This window comes from Lissotriton helveticus, chromosome 6 (assembly GCF_964261635.1).
Source record: "Lissotriton helveticus chromosome 6, aLisHel1.1, whole genome shotgun sequence".
In the NCBI taxonomy this organism is placed as follows: Eukaryota; Metazoa; Chordata; class Amphibia; order Caudata; family Salamandridae; genus Lissotriton; species Lissotriton helveticus.
In genome coordinates, this window is record NC_136067.1 from 1257705196 (window position 1) to 1257711691 (window position 6496).

Below are 6496 nucleotides of genomic sequence, written 5' to 3' on the forward strand. Positions count from 1 at the left end.
CTGTGGGTATTGACTATCCTAGTATCCTAGTTTCAAGTAGCTTTTCCCTAGTCCACCCGGAAGTGTCCTAAAAGAACTAGTTTCCATTTCTTTCGTTCCCATTCTAACTCTATGGTAACTTGCGTGAGTGTAAAGACACTGCACGCGCATCCCGTGGGCCTCCTGCTCCCTATCCTTTGGTAGTGCAGTGTAGCCCCCGCGATTCTCCAGGCCCTAAGCCTACCCTTTGTTCGTGACATGGTTCTTATACCACTATTTTAGTATATGGTTCGAAGTGCCCCTAGGGCATTACTGTATTTGGTGCAACTTATTGTATTTTAATTAAGTATCTTGTTATGTGCTGGTGCCTCTGACCTCATAATGAGTTCAGAGGATTGTGTTAGAAATAAATACATATATATTTTGATATACAACCTGTGTGGTGTCCTTTCACTTGGTATTAAGGGGATTGCATATGGTAAAACAGCTGGCTTCACATGCCCTCTTGAGTTTAGCCTAAGACTGCTTTTGTCCTTGCTACCACTAGGATAGCTGGTCTATAAGGTTGACTTTACAACCATCACCATAAGGGTTGTTTGGACTGGTGCAAGGTGCTCACTAGAATAGTGAACATCATATACGAGGCCAACTTCTCACACATCAGAACAAGGTGGCTAGAGTCATTCTGGAGCCTCTTGCAGGGCAGCAATTGGTAGTGACGCCCTGCAATAACTTGGTCCGATCAACAGGGTAGAACCCTCGGTAAGCCCCTTTTTGTTGAATCTTGCGTAATTATGCAGTATTTAGAAGTTGGGTACCGCTATCTAGATATATCATTGATCTGCTCCTATTGTTTTATTTTCCCTCCTACTGCAGAATGAATACACTTGGTTTTAATAAACTTGAAGTGAACGTCACAGTCTACCCTCATAAGTGCTGTCTATAGTTGATCTTCTCTTACGGCCACTGAAATCAATACTAGTGGTAAGCCTGATATTGTGAACAATACCTACTACACTATAACTAAGACCTTATGCCCGTGTATGACGGATTCCCCTTTCCTATTCTAAAGGTCACGAATTTTACGAACGCCCAGGATTTTTACCGCCCTTGATACGAAGCCCTTAACGGGACCTTAGAACTCAGAGGTAGGCCTTTCTTCAGAATAACATGGATAGCTCCAACTAATATGTTTATCTAACAGGCCACGATTGGCAATTCTGTGCGATTTGAAATAACACAGTGGGGCCTTTTAGTATTTGGGTAATTACCACTGCAAATGACCAATCAATTGTATCTCGAACTGGGTAGACTTAGGCTATATGTTGGTAATATGTAGTGTGCAGTTTTTTCTGTGCTATATATAATTAGTATGTCTTCTACAAATTTCTGTTCCCATATTGTATAAATGTTGTGTATAGAAAAAACTCCTTTGACAACACGTTTTTAATTGTTGAAATTGTTCTCTTTGTTTTCCGCCCTCCGTGTAATAACTAACAGGAGCGTGCTGTGTTAAATTTAAAACAATTCTTTTTGACTACTCCCTAGGAGGTTGCCCACCCACAACTCCTATTGTCCTGAAGAAGACCCGCACTGTAAGGACTACTTCCCTACCTAGACTACGGGTCGAAATGTTGACTGTTCAACTACGACCAATCTCCTACCCCAAGCAGGACCTTAATGGTCGAATTGGATTTTGGTTTTGTGTACTAATTATATGTTGGACTCTTTGGGAGCCGTATGAGGTGGCCCTTTGGCTAAAGGGACCACAGCTATTGAAGTTATTGAATTGTAAATAATATTTGCCACTGGATGAATCGGATTATCCCTTGACCCCACCTTGTCCCTGACACTACCCTCACTTTTTCCTCCCTCCTGTTGTGAATGTGGGCACGCGCATTAAGTATCAATCATTTATTTTTATTTTATTTTTTGCAAAAACGGTTTTTATTGGCAATCAGGTGGAAAGATACATTACAGGATAAAGCAAGTCAGGCATCAGTTAACGATGCGATAAAGCGGCACAGCTCCAACAAGACACCTTTTATAAAGAACAGTCCCCAACTGACCCCCCCCTCCCACATTACCCCCCCCCCCGTAGCCAGTGTGTCGTGCCCGTCCCCTCCAGTCGATGATGTGTTATCAGCACTTGTCCTGAATAAGGACCACAACGGAGGGTAAGAGGCTCCCCTCAACGGAGAGTCCCGACCCCCAGATCAGCCAGCAGTAAGTGTAAGTGGTGTGTGCACCCTGGGGAGTGTGAAGAATCCCAAGTTCGGTGCCCTCACCCCGGGGTCCCCCCCTCATCCTCGCTCTGGTCGCCATCCGGCAATTGGAGCGCTACCACTAAGGCCTCCCACGCCCTGGCCACCTCCAGCGCTTTGTCATTGTCAAGACTCCTAGCCTGTCGCAGCCGCAATGTACTCTCCGCTTTCGCCCAGCGCTCTAGTGTGGTCTTCCAGCGCAGGTAGCTGGGGCCTTGAAGTGACTTCCAATGCATGGAGATCTCCCGCTTAGCCAGTATTAAACCCAGGTCGCAAAATTTGCTGGTAACTCGGTTGCGAGGGGTGTGAGGGAACCACAACAAAAGGCATGTGCCCATGTCAAGATCGATCTGCCGGTCCGTGACAGCATTCAGGCAAGACATCACCGCCTCCCAATAACCCGCTAGCTTGGTGCAAGTCCAGAACATGTGGGCGAAGTCCGCATCCGCGGTTCCACACCTGGGGCAAAGCGAGGAAGCCCCCTCGAAATACTGCGAGAGCTTCGTCGGTGTTAGGTACGCTCGGTGTAGAGTGAAAAACTGGACCATTTGGAACCTGGCGTTCCTTGTGCCCTTCCATGCTCTGCGCAGTAGCTGTGGCCACACCGTGTCAGGAATAGGACGCCCGATGTCCCCTTCCCATTTGGCTCGTAGCCCGTCTAAGGGTCGCAAGGCCGTAGACGTCAGCCGTCGGTAAAGGCACGTGACAGCCTTATAAGTGCCAGCGGCCGTCACCACATACTGGCAGCACTCCGAAGTCGGGGGTTCAGTGAGCCCACTCCTCCAATATCGACGAACACCTGCCACCAATGCAGCATGCAGCAGGTACCCACCCCTCGGCAGACCGTAGGAGTCCTGGAGCTCCTGAAACGGGAGCAGCGAGCCGTCCCTGTAGAGGTCGCCGACCATATGCAGGCCAAGTTCCTCTCAGACTGCTAGGGCGGACCAGTCGCCACCATGAGGGAAGGCAGTGCACATCCCGAGCGGGATGTCTGGGGCGTAAGGGCGAACAGCACCGGAGCGCTTGTGCGCCCGAAGCCAGCAGCTGCGGATCGTCCGTTCCTCCAAAGTGAGCAGAGCTAGGTCCAGTTTCTGTCCCAAAACTATAAAAGAGATGATATGTCTCGGGAACAATTTGCCCGGCGCGTCCTCCGGGCCACGGAACTCCAAAGCCACTGCCTGGGTCAGCCACTGCAACTGCGCTGCCAGATAGTACCACTCGAAGTCCGGGGCTGCAAGGCCTCCGTCCGCCCTGGGGCGCATCAGCGTGGTCAGCGCAACCCGTCTCCTGCCCGAGCCCCAGATGAACCCTGTCATCAGGGAACGGAGTCTGCTGAAAACCGATACGGGTATCCAGATCGGCAGAGTGCGGAACAGATACAGCAATCGGGGAAGCGCTACCATCTTCAGCAGCGCGACTCGACCCGCGACCGAGAGCGGCAGCGTCTGCCAGAAGCCCATGCAACCCCGTAGGTTCCGGATTGCCCTGTTGATGTTACCGTCTAGGAGGGCCGCAGGCGAGTGATAAACGTGCGTGCCCAGATAGGGGAGACAATGGTGCTCCCACTGCAAGGCACCCTCCAGCTGGGTGTCATCGGCCCTCGGAGTCAACGGGAAGAGGCAAGACTTCCCCCAGTTGACTCGCAGCCCCGAGAGGTGACCAAAGTCCGACAGGAGCTGTTCGGCCCCGCGTAGAGAATCGCCCGCGTCTGCCAAGAACAACAGGCAATCGTCCGCATAGAGAGAGATGTAGTGAGCGTCGCCTCTCAGCGGGAGCCCTGCATACGCCCGTCCCAGCCGGGCATGCGCCGCCAGCGGTTCTATGGCCAGTGCAAATAACAGGGGTGACAGAGAGCACCCCTGTCGAGTTCCTCTACCCACCACATACGAGGCAGAAATGGTGGACCCCGTTTTGACCCGGGCTGTGGCCGCAGCATAGAGCAAGGCAGTCCACTTCACAAAGCGTTCACCCAGCCCAAATGTCTCCAGGACACGGAGCAGGTATGGCCATTCGACGCTGTCGAACGCTTTCTCAATGTCAATTGAGAGGATTGCGGCATTCGGAAAGCTGGCGGCCTCACCCCCCATGATCCTGAGCAGCCGGCGCACACAGGTGGCAGTGGTGCGCTGAGGAATAAAGCCCGCTTGGTCGCTATGCACCAGGGAGCGCATGTGGGTCAAAAGCCGCGTTGCGAGAACCCGGCTGAGGATCTTATAATCCGTGGTGAGCATGGAGAGCGGGCGGTACGCCGATCGGCAGCTCGCATCACCCCCTCTCTTCAGTAAGGGTATCACCAACGCCTCGCGAGTAGACACCGGCAAGCGCCCCAAGTCCCAGGCCTCTTGGTAAACCGCCCGCAGTCGTGGAACCAACACATCCGCGTAGGCCGCATAAAATTCTATCGGGAGTCCATCCGTACCCGGAGTCTTTCGGCGAGCCATGTGTTTGATGGCCACCCTGATCTCACCCTCGGAGATATCTCCGCCCAGCTGTTTCACGTGCTCCGGGTCGAGCTTGGGTAACTGCGCCGACACCAGGAACTCCTCCAGCCCTGCCGGGAGGCCCTGCATCCTGCTCACATAAAGGTGTTCATAATACTGAAGGAATTGGTCGTTAATGTCTAATTGCGTGTAGACCATGCGCCCCTCCGGGGTGGCAAGCGCCACTATAGGGGAGCCAGGGGCCCCAGGACTGGCCAACCACGCCAGCAACGAACCCACTTTGTCCCGCTCAGCGTGAGCCCGGACCAGGAACTCCTTATAATCAAAGCAGCGCAGCTTTTCAAATGCCGTCGCCACCACCTCTCGCGCCTCCGAAACCGCGCCACAAGCCTCGGGGTCTGTGTGGCTGCGCCGTTCCTCCGCGCGCAATCGGTCCTCACTGCGCTCCACATCCTGCAGCAGGGTCTTGCGGACACCCGCGGTGGCCGAGATGCAGACGCCCCTAACCACCGCCTTAAAGGCGTCCCACTCCACAGCTCTGCTGGAGGCTGTGTCCACATTGGTGTCAAAATACCCCTCCACCCCACTACGCACACTTGCCTTAAATGCCGGGTCCTCCAGCGTCAGTGGGTTTAACCGCCACGTTGGAATAGCTTGGCGTCGTCGCACCCACTGTACCGACACCAGGCAAGGGTTGTGGTCAGACACCGTTCTAGTCAAATACTCACTATGGCGGATCAGGCTCTGGATGTCCAGTGAGCACAGAATGCTGTCTAAGCGAACATGCAGATCGTGCGGGGGGGAGTAAAAGGAGTAATCCCTTTCCGACGGGTGGTGGGTCCGCCATGCATCGAGTAGGCCCCAACTACCCTGCCAATCCCTCCTACCCTGCGCCAACTTGTGAGCCGCTGCCTGCGCCAGTGGCGGGTGAGATCGATCTAGTCCCACGTCCAACACAGAGTTAAAATCCCCCCCAAGCAGGACCGTGCCAGCCAGGACAGTCGCCAGCTTCCCAGACAGTCGCGCAAAGAAGGCAAGCTGGTCCACGTTCGGGGCGTAGACACTGCAGAGTGTCACGTCCCTCCCATCCAGGCGGCCCTGTACAGCAACAAACCTTCCCTCAGGATCAATTATCGTCACCAAAGGCTGAAAGGGAACCCCCGCCCGGACCCATACCAAAGCCCCCCGTGCAAATGCCGAGTAAGTGGTACAAAACACATGCCCCCGCCACCTGCGCTGCAGGGCCCGCCCCTCAGTTTGATCAATGTGAGTTTCCTGCAGGAAGGCGATCTGCACCCCCCTGCGGACAAGATGTGCATGGACCCTGTGGCGCTTCAACATGGAATTCAGACCCCTCACATTCCAGGTCACACACTTCAGGTCAAGGAGGGTCCCCATACCTCAGAACAAGCACAACCCCAACGAGGGCAACTTCCGCACGCACACTGGCTACTCCCCATGAAATGAACCCCGACATACCCCAACAGCCCCATGTCCCACCCCTCCCCAGAATAGGTCCCCAACAGCAGAAACCCATCCAAATAAGTAGCACCCAACAGCAACAATCCCTGGTAACTACCAGAGTCCCACAGTAGGTGTGGGAAAAAATGAGGGGGTGGCCTGTTGCCTCTCTCACCAGACCGCCAGCAGCTCACTCCCCCGAGTCAGTGAGGCCTCCCCTGCGCGCCCCACGCCCCCCGCATCCCCTCCACAAGTAAAGCTATCAGCACTACAGGCGGTGGCCGCCCAACTCCAGTCCCAGGCCCAGCAGGCCAATGTCGCCATCCCAGGGCACGAACACAGCAGGTCATA

General features: G+C 54.1%; 1 long non-coding RNA gene across 1 annotated transcript; it reads left to right on the plus strand.

The window, feature by feature from the left end:
* Positions 1-682: 682 nt before the first annotated feature.
* On the plus strand, positions 683-1653 carry LOC144763407 (uncharacterized). The gene is made up of 4 exons (XR_013596221.1): positions 683-741; positions 856-963; positions 1052-1127; positions 1528-1653. It is a non-coding gene; the product is annotated as an uncharacterized LOC144763407 (long non-coding RNA).
* Positions 1654-6496: the final 4843 nt, after the last annotated feature.